Source organism: Oncorhynchus keta, chromosome 1 (genome assembly GCF_023373465.1).
Source record: "Oncorhynchus keta strain PuntledgeMale-10-30-2019 chromosome 1, Oket_V2, whole genome shotgun sequence".
NCBI classification, from domain to species: Eukaryota; Metazoa; Chordata; class Actinopteri; order Salmoniformes; family Salmonidae; genus Oncorhynchus; species Oncorhynchus keta.
In genome coordinates, this window is record NC_068421.1 from 55,614,740 (window position 1) to 55,631,971 (window position 17,232).

At 46.0% G+C, this 17,232-nt stretch overlaps 1 protein-coding gene across 1 annotated transcript in view; it reads left to right on the forward strand.

Annotated features, from left to right (window-relative positions):
* The first annotated feature begins 142 nt into the window (after positions 1–142).
* Positions 143–17,232, forward strand: part of LOC118388382 (disabled homolog 2-like) — a 29,331-nt gene continuing 12,241 nt past the window's right edge. The window contains exon 1 of the mRNA XM_035777407.1: positions 143–270. The gene's annotated coding sequence lies outside the window, so the exon portion shown is untranslated. The remainder of the gene's footprint in view (positions 271–17,232) is intronic.

Here is a 17,232-nt window from a genome sequence, read left to right on the forward strand (position 1 = left end):
TTGTTCTTTTTTAGATAGCCGTTCTTTAGGCTACTTCATAAGTCCATTCAAATCCAAGCAGACACTGCGACAGATGTTTGTCTTGTAAATTCCACGTTTCATGTTTGCTGTTGTCCAATAGCCTAAATTGTCCTCAACCTCGCCAAATGTCCAGTGGATGGAAAAACATGAAAATGCTCTCTCGACTCACTGCAAGCTGGTCATATACCCAGCGGGGTGTCTGTGTTGATGTCAACGTCTCATCAGAAAAACCCAGACTGTAGATGGATGGTAAGAAAGAACACTGTATCATTTTTATGTCCCATCATCACTAACAGTTGTCACTTGACTCCCCAAAAACCTGCGCAATTTCCGGTGCCCCTCTGGGTCACTATTAACTAAGTTCTTGAGAAAAACCTTTAAGCTTCCCCCCAGCCAGCATCATGAGCTTGTTGATTTTTTCTTCTTCTCACAAATGATGTGATTTAATGTATCTCATAAATAATTTATTGAAAGGAGTTGTTCTCTTGGTTTTATCCATTCAACTTCCAAATTGTGTAAATACCTTGAAGTTAAATGAATAACTATCAAAAAAAAAACTCAAAACTCACAAAGTCAGTGGTAAGACTCGTCACTTAGCTTTGTCATGGTAGCTGCCCAGTAACATGAACACAGTTTAAACAAAGCCTGAGTCTCAGCTGTGCACCTCAACCAAATATGACTGTAAATGGTAGTGAAGTGACATGTAGGATGGAAGGAGACAACGTGAACGATGCCAGTGCACTTAGTGCCGTCTCTCTCCCATGCCACTTCTCCATTATTGGATGACTAATTATGTGTTTAGATGGAGCCCCATGACCAAGGGTGAATGTCTCAAGCACTTGTTAAAAAAAAAGAATTCAACACCTCTGAGAGGGATGACTTCACTGGCACACAACTGGCCTCCTCTTATATACAGTTTATATCAGCAATACACGAAAGTGGCAGGCATAGCCATAGCACTCAAGTTGGCCTTTTGTATACTGCTCACTCAAGTATTAAAAAGCTGGGTACCACACTGTGGGTCAAATCGTGTGGCTCCAACACACCTGATCTATGCACCCAGTGGAATTCATAAACAGCCCAAACATTTTCAAATTCACCTCAGAACACTTTCTCCTTTAACTTGAAAAAAATACTTGTATGACAGAAACATAATGTGATGAATGCTTCAGCTGTGACTCTCATTAAAATATGATTTTCGCCTAAAATACCCAGCTAACACATAACGTTCTGAGAACCATCAGTTTCTTAGAGCTTGGTGAAAGCGTGGTTGTTCTATAGTTATTTTGCATACAACCTTCCCACAACTTTCTAGGAATTGTGCAGGTTAGTTTCTTGGCTTTGGAACAAACATTCTTATTTTCTTGGCATCAAATCCAATTTTATTTGTCACGTGCCGAATACAACAGGTGTAGGTAGACCTTACCGTGAAATGCTTACTTACTAGCCCTTAAGCAACAATGCAGAGGTTTTTTTTAAGTAAGTAAAATATTTGCACAAAAATACAAAATTATATATATTTTTAAAGTAACACAATAAAATAACAATATCGAGGCTATACCGGTAATTGAGGTAATATGTACACTTCCGTTCAAAAGTTTGGTGTCCTTGTTTTTGAAAGAAAAAAAAATGTAACCATTAAAATAACATCAAATTGATCCGAAATACAGTGTAGACATTGTTAATGTTGTAAATTACTATTGTAGCTGGAAACGGCAGATTTTTTATGGAATATCTACATAGGTGTACAGATGCCCATTATCAGCAACCATCACTCCTGTGTTCCAATGGCACGTTGTGTTAGCTAATCCAAGTTTATCATTTTAAAAGGCTAATCAATCATTAGAAAACCCTTTTGAAATTATGTTAGCACAGCTGAAAACTGTTGTGCTAATTAAAGAAGCAATAAAACTGGCCTTCTTTAGACTAGTTGAGTATCTGGAGCATCAGCATTTGTGGGATCGATTACAGGCTCAAAATGGCCAGAAACAAATAATTTTCTTCTGTGCCTTTTGTATCTGGACTTGATATTTCATTACTTTAATAGAGTGTTTCCTAAAAGTTCAAACACGGTGACAATTAATTTACATTTTGGTAATGTTCTAGCCGCAGGCAGAACTGTTGAAACTGGAGCAGCAGCATGACCGGGTGGTCTGGGGACAGGTCCTCAGGGATTGGAGGGAGCAAGGGAGAAAGACAGAATTAGAGGGGCCAAACTTAAATTCACACAGGACACCAGATAAGACAGGAGAATTACACCAGATATAACAGACTGACCCTAGACCCCTGGCAGATAGACTATTGCAGCATAGATATTGGAGACTGAGACAGGGGTGGGTCGCGGGACACTGTGACCCCGTCCAACGATACCCCCGGACAGGGCCAACCAGGCAGCATATAACCCCACCCATTTTACCAAAGCACAGCCCCCACACCACTAGAGGGATATCAACAGACCACCAACGTACTACCCTGAGACAAGGCTGAGTATAGATCTCCTCCACCGCACAAGCCAGAGGGGGCGCAAAACTGGACAGGAAAATCTGTCTGTGACTCAGCCCACTCAATCCCAGTGAAGAGAGGGGAGCCGGCCAGGCAGAGACAGCAACAGCAGATTGTTGTTCCAGTGCCTTGCCGTTCACTTTTGCACCCCTGGGCAGGACTACACTCAATCATAGGACCTACTGAAGAGATGAGTCTTCAGTAAAGACTTAAATGTTGAGACAGAGTCTGCATTTCTCACATGGATAGGCAGACCATTCCATAAAAATAGAGCTCTATAGGAGAAAGCCATGCCTCCAGCTGTTTGCTATAGAAATTCTAAAGGATAATAAGGAGGCCTGCGTCTTGTGACCGTAGTGTACGGGTAGGTATGTACGGCAAGACCAAATCGGAGAGACAGGTAGGAGCAAGCCCATGCAATGCTTTGTAGGTTAGCAGTAAAACCTTGAAATCAGCCCTAACCTTAACAGGAAGCCAATGTAGAGTGGCTAGCACTGGAGTAATATGATACTTTGTTTTGATTCTAGTCAGGATTCTAGCATCTGTGTTTAGCACTAACTGAAGTTTATTTTGTGCATTATCTGGGTAGCCGGAGAGTAGAGGATTGCAGTAGTTTAATCTAGAAGTGACAAAAGCATGGATTAGCCTTTCTGCATAATTTTTGGACAAAAAGTTTTAGATTTTTGTAATGTTACGAAGATGGAATAAAGCTGTCCTTGAAATATTCTTATTATGTTCGTCAAAAGAGAGATCATGGTCCAGAGTAACGCCGAGGTCCTTCACAGTTTTATTTGAGACGACTGTACAACCATCAAGATTAATTGTCAGCTCCAACCCCAGATCTCTTTGTATCTTGGGGCAACTGTGTTTTGAGTTTAAAAGTGAAACATTTGTCCCCATCCACTTCCTTATGTCTGAAACACAGGCTTCCAGGGTAGGCAATTTTGGGGCTTCACCATGTTTCATCGAAATGTACAGCTGTGTGTCGTCCGCATAGCAGTGAAAGTTGACATTGTATTTCCGAATGACATCACCAAGAGGTAGAATATATAGTGAAAACAATATTGGTCCTAAAATGGAACCTTGAGGAACGCTGAAATGTACAATTGATTTGTCAGAGGACAAACCATCACAGAAATAAACATATCTTTCCGACAGATAAGAGTGAAACCAGGCAAGAACTTGTCCGTGTAGACCAATTAGGGTTTCTAATCTCTCCAAAAGAATGTGGTGATCGATGGTGTCAAAATCAGCACAGGGTCTAGGAGCACAATGACAGATGGAAAACCTTGGTCTGACGCCATTAAAGGATAATTTACCACCTTCCCGAATGCAATCTCAGTGCTATGATGGGGTCTAAAACCAGGCTGAAGCATTTTATATACATTATTTGTCTTCAGGAAGGCAGAGAGAGGAATGGGATATTCGATATAGGCCGATAGTTAAAAAGAAAATCCACGTCGATGTTTGGCTTTTTCAAGAGAGGCTTTATTTGGTACACATCCGGTGGATAGGGAGCCATTTATTATGTTCAACATAGGAGGACTAACCACAGGAAGTAGCTCTTTCAGTAGTATAGTTGGAATAGGGTCCAGAGGCCATGACTATTTTCATGAACGTGTCAAGAGATACAGGATAACAAAAACTTGAGCGTCTCCATTGATCCTAGGTCCAGGCAGTTCTGTGCAGACTCAGGATAACTGAACTTTGGAGAAATACGCAGATTCAAAGTGGAGTCCGTAATTTGCATTCTAATGTTCATGATCTTTTCATTAAATAAGTTCATGAATTTATCACTGCTGAAGTGTTCTTAATCAACTCAATTAGGTTGGAAAAATAAGATGATTGAGCTGCAGTGAGGGCTCTTCGATATTGCACCTTACTGTCTTTCCAAGCTAGTCGGAAGACTTCCAGTTTGTTGGAGCACCATTTCCGGTCCAATTTTCTGGAAGCTTGCTTCAGGGCTCGGGTGTTTTCTGTAATTCCAGGGAGCAAATTTCTTGTGACAAATGTTTTTGTTTTTTAGAGGTGTGACTGCATCTAGAGTATTACGCATGGTTAAATTAAGATCCTCAGTTAGGTGATTAACAGATTTTTGTACTCCAACATCCTTGGGTAGATGGAGGAAGTCTGGAAGGGCACCTAGGAATCTTTGAATTTATAGCACGGCTTTTGATGATCCTGGGTTGGGGTCTGATCAGATTATTTGTTGTGATTGCAAACGTAATAACATGGTGCCCGATAGTCCATGATTATGAGGAAAAACATTTAGATCCACAATATTTATTCCACGGGACGAAACTAGATCCAGGGCATGAGTGTGGCAATGAGTAGGTCCGCAGACATGTTGGACAAAACCCACAGAGTCGATGATGGCTCCGAAAGACTTTTGGAGTGGGTCTGTAGACTTTTCCATGTGAGTCACCAAAAATGTTTATATTATCTGCCATAACCACAAGGTCCAATAGGAATTCAGGGAACTCTGTGAGGAACACTGTATACGGCCCAGGAGGCCTGTAAACAATAGCTATAAAAAGTGATTGAGTAGGCTGCATAGATTTCATGACTAGAAGCTCAAAAGATGTAAACGCTGTCTTTTTGTTGTTGTTGGTAAATTGAAATTTGCTATCATAAATGTTAGCAACACCTCTGCCTTTGCGGAATGCGTGGGGGATATGGTCACTAGTTTATCCAGGAGGAGAGGACTCATTTAACACACTAAATATATCAGGCATGAGCCCTTTTTCAGTCAGGCCAATCACATCAAGATTATGATCAGTGATTAGTTCATTCACTATGACTGCCTTAGAAGTGAGGGATCTAACATTAAGTAACCCTATTTTGAGATGTGAGACATCACAATCTCTTTCAATAATGACAGGAATGGAGGAGGTCTTTATTCCAGTGAGATTGCTAAGGCGAACACCTCCATGTTTTGTGAGGATGGAGTCCATCACTCCTCAGCAGGCCAGGCTTGGTCCAGTTTGTGGGTGAGTCCCAGAAATAGGGCCAATTATCTACAAATTCTATCTTTTGGGAGGGGCAGAAGACAGTTTTCAAAGCGTTATGTTTAGGACAAATCCAACATCACTGAGTACCACTCTTCATATGTTTGAGAATAGTGGTGGCTGCATCATGTTATGGATACAGACTGTATGCTTATCATTGGCAAGACTAGCATGTGTTTTTTATAAAAATAAATGGAATAGAGCTAGGCACAGGCAGAATCCTAGAGAAAACTCTGGTTCAGTCTGCTTCCTAACAAACAATGGGAGACAAATTCAATAACCTAAAACACAAGGCCAAATATACACTGGAGTAGCTTACGAAGACAACATTGAATCTTCTTGAGTGGCCTAGTTACAGTTTTGACTTCGGAAAAAAAAAATCACTGGCTATCTACTCCAATTTCAGAGTACCCTTATCTGAGTGTGCCAGAGCGCAGAATAAATGCTGATTTTACGAACGCTCAACACCCGTTGAATATGGCCGGTGTCAGTAAACGTCTGCAAAAAAAGCGTAATTAAATTGTTGCCAGTAGCACAGTTACAGTCACCAACGCTCTGGATAACAGGGAAACAGACTAACCAGCTTTACTATGGTGAGTAAAATGGTCAGAGTGAGGTGTTCTCTCATTTGTGTCTGGAAGTAGCTAGCCAATGTTAGCCAGTTAGCTTGGGTGCCGTTGTGAGGTCAGAACGCTCAGATCAACCCTACTCCTCAGCCAGAGTATCCAGTGTGTGCTCTGAATGCTCCAAGCGCAAAATGCTCTGAATATACTAATGTACAATCTGACAACACTGAATTTACGAACGCCCAGAACGCACTCAGAGCACTCTAGATTGAATTTATGAACACACCCTTAAATCGGTTTAAAAATCTATGGGAAGATTTGAAAATGGCTGTCTCGCAATGATCAACAACCAACTTGACATAGCTTGAAGAATTTTTAAAAGAATAATATGTACAACATATTTCTGTATTTCATTTCAATAAATATGCAACATTTTCTAAAAACATATTTTCACTTTGTGTTTATAGGGTAATGTGCGTAGATGGGTGAGAATAAATCCATTTAATCAATTTTGAATTCAGGCTGCAACACAAAAAAAAATGTATCATGTGAAGTGTGTCCAAGTGTTGGCTGCACCGACTAATTGGCCACACCTGATCTTAATGAGTGCTTGTTTCCTTTGAAATTTTTATTTGAAAATACTAAAATGAACAGTCTTGTTTTTGTATAAAACATTTTTTTTTTAAAACACGGCACACGAGCTTGGTGCCGTGGACTAATTCCATGCCTAGAGAACCGAACATTATTGGTTCGATTATCATTGACGCCGTGTCACACACAAACAATGCATATGCTTGGAGTTCAAAAAAGTTAACCCAAAATAAGATAGCAGTTTTATTTATATAAGTCTTATTGAAAAATGCAGTGAAGTTTTAAAGGAAGTTATTTAAAAAACAATAATCTTTCATTTCTGTTCTCAGAGGATAAATAAAACCTCCCAGGAAAACTTTCAAAGAACCAGAGTAAAACGTTCTCAGAACCTCCTTGCAACCTAAAAATAAACCCAGCCGAATGCTTTCACTTTTACTGGTCAGGAAACGTATGGCTTTATTCCCATAACTTGCAAGGAACCAAATTTGCAACCCACAAGCATGTCTTGTCATTGGTTTTTGACATTTCCCACATCACATGCATGTAGTTCAAGAGCTCAATCCACTTTGCTCTGTTTACTTAACCCATACTGTTTACTTAACTGCTATACATTATAATTATGTATGAAATAATGAGAAAAGAAGACTTCCAGAAGGATTTATACGAAGTCGGCCAGCCAGGAAAAGGACATTGTAGTCCCTCCACTAGCTTGACTTACAGTAATGCTTCCTGCAAAGCACTCGCTTCAGACATGCTCTCCATCTCCTACTAGGTATAACGCTATGAAGGAGGTTATGCGTGTTCAAATGGTTCAAATATTTCTCCTAATGTCATTCATTGATGTTATTGTTGTAAAGCAAGCCTCTGCTGTTATTTTAAAAAGATTATCGTAAATGTAAATATATTTTCAAAGTTTGTATTATCTAGACATAAGCTGGGCTACTGATAACTTGCTAGTCTTTAAAAAAATATATAATTAAATGTTCGACACCCCGTACCTGCTTCTCATCCCCGGTGCCGGTCCTTACAGTGCATTCAGACCCCTTGACTTTTTCACATTTTGTTACGTTACAACCTTATTCAAAAATGTATTCAATTGTTTTTTCCCATCATCAATCTATACACAATACTCCATTCAGGCCAAAGAGTTCAGTCTTGGTTTCATCAGACTAGAGAATCTTGTTTCTCATGGTCTGAGAGTCCTTTAGGTGCCTTTTGGCAAACTACAAGCAGGCTATCATTTGCCTTTTACTGAGGAGTGGCTTCCGTCTAGCCACTCTACCATAAAGCCCTGATTGGTGGAGTGCCACAGAGATGGTTGTCTGTCTGGAAGGTTCTCCCATCTCCACAGAGTAACTCTAGAGCTCTGTCAGAGTGACCATCGAGTTCTTGGTCACCTCCCTGACCAAGGCCCTTCTCCCCCGATTGCTCAGGTTGGCTGGGTGACCAGCTCTATGAAAAGTTTTGGTGGTTCGAAACTTCTTCCATTTAAGAATGATTGAGGCCACCGTGTTCTTGGGGACTTTTAATGCCGCAGACATTTTTTGGTACCCTTCCCCAGATCTGTGCCTTGGCACAATCCTGTCTCTGATCTCTACGGACAATTCCTTCGACCTCATGGCTTGGTTTTTGCTCTGACATGCATTGTCAACTGTGGGACCTTATATAGACAGGTGTGTGCCTTTCCAAATCATGTCCAATCAATTGAATTTACCACAGGTGGACTCCAATCAAATTGTAGGAACATCTCAAGGATGTTGCATGGAAAAAGGATCCATCAGAGCTCAATTTCAAGTCTCATAGCAAAGGGTCTGAATACTTATGTAAATAAGGTGACCAATATATATACAGTGGGGCAAAAAAGTTCTCCCACTTAAAAAGATGAGAGGCCTGTAATTTTCACCATAGGTACACTTCAATTATGACAGACAAAATGAGAAAATCACATAGTAGGATTTTTTATGAATTTATTTGCAAATGATGGTGGAGAATAAGTATTTGGTCAATAACAAAAGTTTATCTCAATACTTTGTTATATACCCTTTGTTGGCAATGACAGGACAAGTCTTCACAAGGTTTTCACACACTGTTGCTGGTATTTTGGCCCATTCCTCCATGCAGATCTCCTCTACAGCAGTGATGTTTTGGGGCTGTTGCTGGGCAACACAGACTTTCAGCTCCCTTTAAAGATTATCTATGCGGTTGAGATCTGGAGACTGGCTAGGCCACTCCAGGACCTTGAAATGCTTCTTACGAAGCCACTCCTTTGTTGCCAGGGCAGTGTGTTTGGGATCATTGTCATGCTGAAAGACCCAGCCACGTTTCATCTTCAATGCCCTTGCTGATGGAAGGAGGTTTTCACTCAAAATCTCCCGACACATGGCCCATTCATTCTTTCCTTTACACGGATCAGTCGATCCTGGTCCCTTTGCAGATAAAAAGGCCAAAAGCATGATGTTTCCACCCCCATGCTTCACAGTAGGTATGGTGTTCTTTGGATGCAACTCAGCATTCTTTGTCCTCCAAACATGACGAATTGAGTTTTTACCAAAAAGTTATATTTTGGTTTCATCTGACCATATGACATTCTCCCAATCTTCTTCTGGATCATCTAAATGCTCTCTAGCAAACTTCAGACGGGCCTGGACATGTACTGGCTTAAGCAGGGGGACACGTCTGGCACTGCAGGATGAGTCCCTGGTGGCGTAGTGTGTTACTGATGATAGGCTTTGTTACTTTGGTCCCAGCTCTCTGCAGGTCATTCACTAGGTCCCCCCTTGCGGTTCTGGGATTTTTGCTCACCGTTTTTTTGTGATCATTTTGACCCCACGGGGTGAGATCTTGCGTGGAGCCCCAGATCGAGGGAGATTATCAGTGGTCTTGTATGCCTTCCATTTCCTAATAATTGCTCCCACAGTTGATTTCTTCAAACCAAGCTACTATTGCAGATTCAGTCTTCCAAGCCTGGTGCAGGTCTACAATTTTGTTTCTGGTGTCCTTTGACAGCTCTTTGGTCTTGGCCATAGTGGAGTTTGGAGTGTGACTGTTTGAGGTTGTGGACAGGTGTGTTTTATACTGATAACAAGTTCAAACAGGTGCCATTAATACAGGTAACGAGTGGAGGACAGAGGAGCCTCTTAAAGAAGAAGTTACAGGTCTGTGTGAGCCAGAAATCTTGCTTATTTGTAGGTGGCCAAATACTTATTTTCCACCATAATTTGCAAATAAATTCATTAAAAATCCTACAATGTGATTTTCTGGATTTTTTTCTCTCTCATTTTGTCTGTCATGGTTGAAGTGTACCTATGATGAAAATTACAGGCCTCTCTCATCTTTTTAAATGGGAGAACTTGCACAATTGGTGGCTGACTAAATACTTTTTTGCCCCACTGTGTGTGTGTGTGTGTATGTATATATATATATATATATATATATATATATATATATATATATATATATATATATATATATATATATATATATATATATTTCACTGCTCAAAAAAAATAAAGGGATCACTTAAACAACACAATGTAACTCCAAGTCAATCACACTTCAGTGAAATCAAACTGTCCACTTTGGAAGCAACACTGATTGACAATAAATGTCACATGCTGTTGTGCAAATGGAATATAGACAACAGGTGGAAATTATAGGCAATTAGCAAGACACCCCCAATAAAGGAGTGGTTCTGCAGGTGGTGACCACAGACCACTTCTCAGTTCCTATGCTTCCTGGCTGATGTTTTGGTCACTTTTGAATGCTGGCGGTGCTTTCATTCTAGTGGTAGCATGAGACGGAGTCTACAACCCACACAAGTGGCTCAGGTAGTGCAGCTCATCCAGGATGGCACATCAATGCGAGCTATGGCAAGAAGGTTTGCTGTGTCTGTCAGCGTAGTGTCCAGAGCATGGAGGCGCTACCAGGAGACAGGCCAGTACATCAGGAGACGTGGAGGAGGCCGTAGGAGGGCAACAACTCAGCAGTAGGACCGCTACCTCCGCCTTTGTGCAAGGAGGAGCAGGAGGAGCACTGCCAGAGCCCTGCAAAATGACCTCCAGCAGGCCACAAATGTGCATGTGTCTGCTCAAACGGTCTGAAACAGACTCCATGATGGTGGTATGAGGGCCCGACGTCCACAGGTGGGGGTTGTGCTTACAGCCCAACACCGTGCAGGACGTTTGGCATTTGCCAGAGAACACCAAGATTGGCAAATTCGCCACTGGCGCCCTGTGTTCTTCACAGATGAAAGCAGATTCACACTGAGCACGTGACAGACGTGACAGTCTGGAGACGCCGTGGAGAACGTTCTGCTGCCTGCAACATCCTCCAGCATGACCGGCTTGGCGGTGGGTCAGTCATGGTGTGGGGTGGCATTTCTTTGGGGGGCCGCACAGCCCTCCATGTTCTCGCCAGAGGTAGTCTGACTGCCAATAGGTACCGAGATGAGATCCTCAGACCTCTTGTGAAACCATATGCTGGTGCGGTTGGCCCTGGGTTCCTCCTAATGCAAGACAATGCTCGACCTCGTGTGGCTGGTGTGTGTCAGCAGTTCCTGCAAGAGGAAGGCATTGATGCTATGGACTGCCCCGCCCGTTCCCCAGGCCTGAATCCAATTGAGCACTTATGGGACATCATGTCTCACTCCATCCACCAACGCCAACGTTGCACCACAGACTGTCCTGGAGTTGGCGGATGCTTTAGTCCAGGTCTGGGAGGAGATCCCTCAGGAGACCATCCGCCACCTCATCAGGAGCATGCCTAGGCATTGTAATTTTGTTGTCAGCACATTCAAATATGAATAAAAAGTATTTAATTAGAATATTTCATTCATTCAGACCTAGGATGTTTTATTTTAGTGTTCCCTTTATTTTTTTGAGCAGTGTATATCTTGTGGCAGACCAGGGGGTTTGGTCAAAACGTTTACACAGATCAGACACGGACAGAGTAGGATTAGCTCGGTTTCAAGGGTGTTTATTTGAACAACAAACCAAAAGAAAAGGTCTCCCCCATGAGACCCTCTCCGGGATACCGTTTTCTGGGCTCCGTGTCTTGCTGTATCCTGTGGTGAACAAAAATTGAACTCCCTCCTTTTACCTCTGGTACCGACCTTTCTTCCCCCAGTCCCTTCTCCTGTGTGCTGCCCTTCTGGCAGCTTTATGGGACCCGTCCAGCTGGTGAGCAATCAGTCCTTGATTACTCACCAACCACAATCAGCCCCAATCAGTCCTGGCCGGTGAGCCGGTCGAGACCTGGTACGTCCAGCAGAGGGAGCCATCGCCTCATGATGAGGCCTTGACGAGTCTCCCCCTGGTGGCTGACCTGCTGTATGCCCCCGTCCCCCTAGCTCTGTCGGGGAGGGGATTGTCATCAGTCCGACGTGTGTCTCCCTTCTCGATAGGGCATCCGCGTTTCCATGCTTCGCCTCTGACCTGTGCACAACAGAAAAAGAGAAGCGTTGAAGGGACAAGAACCACCTGGTGACCCGATCGTTTGTGTCCCTTCCCCTGGCCATCCAGACCAGCGGAGCATGGTCAGTGACCAGGGTGAAGTTGGTACCTAACAGATAATACTTGCGAGTGTCTAGCGCCCACTTCACCGGTAGACACTCTCTCAACAATAGAGTACTTTTTCTCTCTGGGTATCAGCTTTCGGCTTATGTACATGATGGGGTGCTCCTCCCCATCGTGTATCTGGGACAGAACGGCCACTAGTCCCGTGTCACATGCATCCGTCCCGTGTCACATGCATCCGCACCAACACGATGGGGCTGCACCATGCACTGTGGAACTCTTCAACGACCCCCTTACTTCGGGCCACAGGAATCCGATATGGATTCTTTCGTACCGTTTCCCCAGGCCGTGTTCCGATCGACAAGCTTACTGAGCTCTTGCTTCTGTGCCGGGTCGAGGTCCTCATCGCTCAGGACCACCACTGGTATCATTGGCGTCCTGGTCCCGACCATAACACGGCCAAGGCTGTCCTCTTGTGCCACTTCTTCAACAGGTTCACGTGGTAAATCTGTTGCGGTTTCTATCTCCCCGGCTGCCGTACACAGTAATTGACAGGTCCCAGCTTCTCTATCACCGTATGGCCTGTGACACGTTGCCAGGAACTTACTTTTGGCTGTGGGGATTAAGACCAACATCCTGTCTTCCACCTGGAATTCTCGGGGCTGGGTTCCCCGATTGTAGACCTGGGCTTGGGCGCGCTGGGCCTTCTCCATATGTTCCCTTACCACTGGCCATATGGCTGTCATCCGCTCCCTCATCGTCTCCACGTACTCTACCACGCTGCGTAAGGGGTTCGGTTGGGCTTCCCAGACCTCCTTGGCGAGGTCCAGTAGGCCGCGTGGCCTCCTCCCATAGAAGAGTTTGAAAGGGGAAAAACCAGTGGAGGACTAGGGTACTTCTCGGATTAAGAACATTAGGTGGGGTAGTAGCTGGCCAGTTCTTCCCGTTCTGCTCGATGACCTTCCCCAACATTTGTTTGAGCGTTTTATTGAACCACTCAACGAGCCCATCCGTCTGCGGGTGAAAGACAGAGGTCCGGATCTGCTTGATCAGCAGAAGAGCACACAAATCTTTCATTAGGCGGGACATAAACTCAGTACCTTGGTTTGTCAGGAACTCGTTCGGGATGCCCACCCGGCAAAAGAGGTGGAACAGCTCTCGGGCGATTCCCTTGGATTCAGCCACCCGTAGGGGAATGGCCTCGGGATACCAGGTGGCATAATCTACTATTACCAAGATGTACCGGTATCCCCATGCTGTTTTTACCAGGGGTCTCACTATGTCCATGATGATGCGTTCAAAGGGCACCCCGATGATCGGTAGGGGTACCAGTGGGTTTTGGAAGTGTGCTTTTGGTGCAGTGATTTGACACTCTGGGCAGCTGCGACAAAAGTCTTCCACGGCTCTCCTCATCCCGGTCCAGTGGAACCGGCCTGAAATCCGCTCCCGGGCCTTCTCCATTCCCAGGTGCGCACCCAACGGGTGGGTGTGGGCCAGCTGAAGAACGGTTCCCACGTACCATTGGAGCAGCAACAATACCTCTCGAAGTTCCCCCTGTTGGCGCGACACCTGATACAAAAGGTTATTCATGATTTGGAAATGGGGGTATAGCCAGTCACTCACCCCCGGAAGTAGCTGTCCATCCACCGCTATCACTTGTCTGCGGCGACTTTCAAGTTCGGATCCTCCCACTGGGCAGTCCCGAATTGTCCCATCAGTTGTTCCCCAGCGTGTGTCTCGACTGGCCCCTCAAATTTGAGGAGGGGGGCTGGGCTCCTCCTCCGGTGTTTCCCCAGGGGAGTCGGGTTCCGGCGCCCCCTCCGACTCCGAAACCATAGATACAGGTTGGTCAACCGTTTGCTTCCGGGCCGCACAGGCGATGGGTCGTCCTCGCTCTCGTCTTCAGCCAGCTCATACCTTTTTTCTCAGCTCGTGCCCCCACAGGGCTGGGAACAGCGGACAATCTCGTCCCAATAGGAGAGGTACAGGCAACTCTGGTACGGCACCCACCATCATCTGTCAGCTCCCTTGTGGGGTCACGATGTTGGCCCATATGGTTGGATACCGCTTTGTATCACCGTAAACACAGGAAATTGACATCTCCCTCTCACGTTCGGCCCCCTAGTTCAGCAGGCTCGTGGTAATAGAGCTTCCGTGTCGTATCCGTCAACCCTCACCGGGACCATGGGTGCAGTTGATTCGTGGAACGCCCAACAGGAGGTGACATAGTTCACTCCGTGACCCACCTCGCCTCCGGGGCTTGCTGATGGCATCGACTCCTCTCAAGCCGGCCAATTCTAGACAATGTGCCCCCAGGCGCGACACTCAAAACACCTCCTTTGGTCTCCATCTACCTGGGGTCATCGGTGGTGGGTCAACCCTACCCCAGCCGAACTGTCGGTTCGGGGTACACAGCGGTGGGGCTGTCCTTCCATCCCCTCAAACGGGTCGCCGACTCGGCCTGGCTTACACTCAGCAGGGCCTTAGTGTTCTGATGCGTCTCCACTGCTTCTAGGAGGCCCTCCAAGGTCTGGGGCGTGAATAGACTTGCTGCCCTCTTCATGTCGTGGGGTAATGCCCGTAAGAAGCAATCCAGGACCACTTTGTCTAGGATGGAGAAGGTGGATACATCGGTTAGGAACCATGCACTGGTGATGCACAGTAGGTCGCTCATCTGGGCTCGGGGGGATGCGTCGGCTACAAACCTCCAGTTGTGGAACAGTTGAGCCCGATGGGCCAGGCTGTACCCATAGCGGCTGAGTATCTCCCGTTTGAGTCCGTCATAGTTAGCCGCCTGTTTGTCGTTTGCCCAAATGCCTTTTGGGCATTCCCAGAGAGGAACGGGGCTAGCAGACTTGCCCACTTCGGCCTTGGCCATCCTTCCTGTAGTGCTGTCCGTTCAAACGTACAGAGGTATGTTTCGATGTCGGCATCTTCCGTTAGCTTGATTATAAAACTGTTTTGGAGAGCCCGTCGAGACCTGGCACGTCCAGCAGAGGGAGCCATCGCCTCGTGATGTATACCCCATCTGCCTCGACGAGTCTCCCCCTGGTGGCTGACCTGCTGTATGCCACAATATATATATATATTATTACATTTACATTTACATTTAAGTCATTTAGCAGACGCTCTTATCCAGAGCGACTTACAAATTGGTGCATTCACCTTATGACATCCAGTAGAACAGTCACTTTACAACAGTGCATCTAAATCTTAAAGGGGGGGGGGTGAGAAGGATTACTTATCCTATCCTAGGTATTCCTTAAAGAGGTGGGGTTTCAGGTGTCTCCGGAAGGTGGTGATTGACTCCGCTGTCCTGGCGTCGTGAGGGAGTTTGTTCCACCATTGGGGGGCCAGAGCAGCGAACAGTTTTGACTGGTCTGAGCGGGAACTGTACTTCCTCAGTGGTAGGGAGGCGAGCAGGCCAGAGGTGGATGAACGCAGTGCCCTTGTTTGGGTGTAGGGCCTGATCAGAGCCTGGAGGTACTGAGGTGCCGTTCCCCTCACAGCTCCGTAGGCAAGCACCATGGTCTTGTAGCGGATGCGAGCTTCAACTGGAAGCCAGTGGAGAGAGCAGAGGAGCGGGGTGACGTGAGAGAACTTGGGAAGGTTGAACACCAGACGGGCTGCGGCGTTCTGGATGAGTTGTAGGGGTTTAATGGCACAGGCAGGGAGCCCAGCCAACAGCGAGTTGCAGTAATCCAGACGGGAGATGACAAGTGCCTGGATAAGGACCTGCGCCGCTTCCTGTGTGAGGCAGGGTCGAACTCTGCGGATGTTGTAGAGCATGAACCTACAGGAACGGGACACCGCCTTGATGTTAGTTGAGAACGACAGGGTGTTGTCCAGGATCACGCCAAGGTTCTTAGCGCTCTGGGAGGAGGACACAATGGAGTTGTCAACCGTGATGGCGAGATCATGGAACGGGCAGTCCTTCCCTGGGAGGAAGAGCAGCTCCGTCTTGCCGAGGTTCAGCTTGAGGTGGTGATCCGTCATCCACACTGATATGTCTGCCAGACATGCAGAGATGCGATTCGCCACCTGGTCATCAGAAGGGGGAAAGGAGAAGATTAATTGTGTGTCGTCTGCATAGCAATGATAGGAGAGACCATGTGAGGTTATGACACAGCCAAGTGACTTGGTGTATAGCGAGAATAGGAGAGGGCCTAGAACAGAGCCCTGGGGGACACCAGTGGTGAGAGCGCGTGGTGAGGAGACAGATTCTCGCCACGCCACCTGGTAGGAGCGACCTGTCAGGTAGGACGCAATCCAAGCGTGGGCCGCGCCGGAGATGCCCAACTCGGAGAGGGTGGAGAGGAGGATCTGATGGTTCACAGTATCGAAGGCAGCCGATAGGTCTAGAAGGATGAGAGCAGAGGAGAGAGAGTTAGCTTTAGCGGTGCGGAGCGCCTCCGTGATACAGAGAAGAGCAGTCTCAGTTGAATGACTAGTCTTGAAACCTGACTGATTTGGATCGAGAAGGTCATTCAGAGAGAGATAGCGGGAGAGCTGGCCAAGGACGGCACGTTCAAGAGTTTTGGAGAGAAAAGAAAGAAGGGATACTGGTCTGTAGTTGTTGACATCGGAGGGATCGAGTGTAGGTTTTTTCAGAAGGGGTGCAACTCTCGCTCTCTTGAAGACGGAAGGGACGTAGCCAGCGGTCAGGGATGAGTTGATGAGCGAGGTGAGGTAAGGGAGAAGGTCTCCGGAAATGGTCTGGAGAAGAGAGGAGGGGATAGGGTCAAGCGGGCAGGTTGTTGGGCGGCCGGCCGTCACAAGACGCGAGATTTCATCTGGAGAGAGAGGGGAGAAAGAGGTCAGAGCACAGGGTAGGGCAGTGTGAGCAGAACCAGCGGTGCCGTTTGACTTAGCAAACGAGGATCGGATGTCGTCGACCTTCTTTTCAAAGTGGTTGACGAAGTCATCTGCAGAGAGGGAGGAGGGGGGGGGAGGATTCAGGAGGGAGGAGAAGGTGGCAAAGAGCTTCCTAGTGTTAGAGGCAGATGCTTGGAATTTAGAGTGGTAGAAAAC